Here is a 760-nt window from a genome sequence, read left to right on the forward strand (position 1 = left end):
GAAATTCACCCCTGAACAACTGCAAAATCCCAAAAAACTTGTAGAATGCCTGAAAAAAGGGTGTCATGACTCTGGCAGTTCCAAAGTGACACAAATCACTGTAACATGCCGGGGTCTGGCCCATGCCTATTGAGCTGCAATTGATACTACTATTAACCCAGTGACAGACCCTGTGGCCACTTCAAGTCCTGTGACAGACCCAACTGCCACTCCAACCCCTGCGATGAACCCTGCAGGCACTTCAGTTGCAGCTCCTGCAGCCACTCCAGTTACTGCAGCTGTTCACAAAAAAAGATAACCTAACTCCAACCTTCCTGCCATAGACAGGGATGCCACCACTAGATGAGGTTGGCTGAAGCCCCATCCAACCTGACCTCGGCCAAAGTTATTTCTCGACGAGGATGGGATTCGAACCCACGCGTGCAGAGCACAATGGATTAGCAGTCCATCGCCTTAACCACTCGGCCACCTCGTCATTTTAAGTTGAAATACTTTTAAATTGAAATATTTATTGGTGTTACACCAATAGTAATGAAACAATTGTTACAACAACCATGCAAACTAAGTATTGCTCAGAAAAAACTTGAGTGTAACCTGGTTAATACCAATCCATTCTAAGATGCTTGCTAATGTTCAAAATCTTGGTTTGATCTCACACTGGAGACAGTTAGTATCTCCTTTTGGTGATCTGAAAATGAGATTCAGAATTACCGAGTATGCTTTTAAAGGAGTTGAGAGCAAATCTATCAAAACCATTAAA

At 43.6% G+C, this 760-nt stretch overlaps 1 non-coding gene across 1 annotated transcript; it reads right to left on the reverse strand.

Annotated features, from left to right (window-relative positions):
- Positions 1-393: 393 nt before the first annotated feature.
- On the reverse strand, positions 394-475 carry TRNAS-GCU (transfer RNA serine (anticodon GCU)). Its single transcript has one exon. It is a non-coding gene; the product is annotated as a tRNA-Ser (tRNA).
- Between the last annotated feature and the right edge of the window lie 285 nt (positions 476-760).

This window comes from Anas platyrhynchos, chromosome 2, assembly GCF_047663525.1.
Source record: "Anas platyrhynchos isolate ZD024472 breed Pekin duck chromosome 2, IASCAAS_PekinDuck_T2T, whole genome shotgun sequence".
In the NCBI taxonomy this organism is placed as follows: domain Eukaryota; kingdom Metazoa; phylum Chordata; class Aves; order Anseriformes; family Anatidae; genus Anas; species Anas platyrhynchos.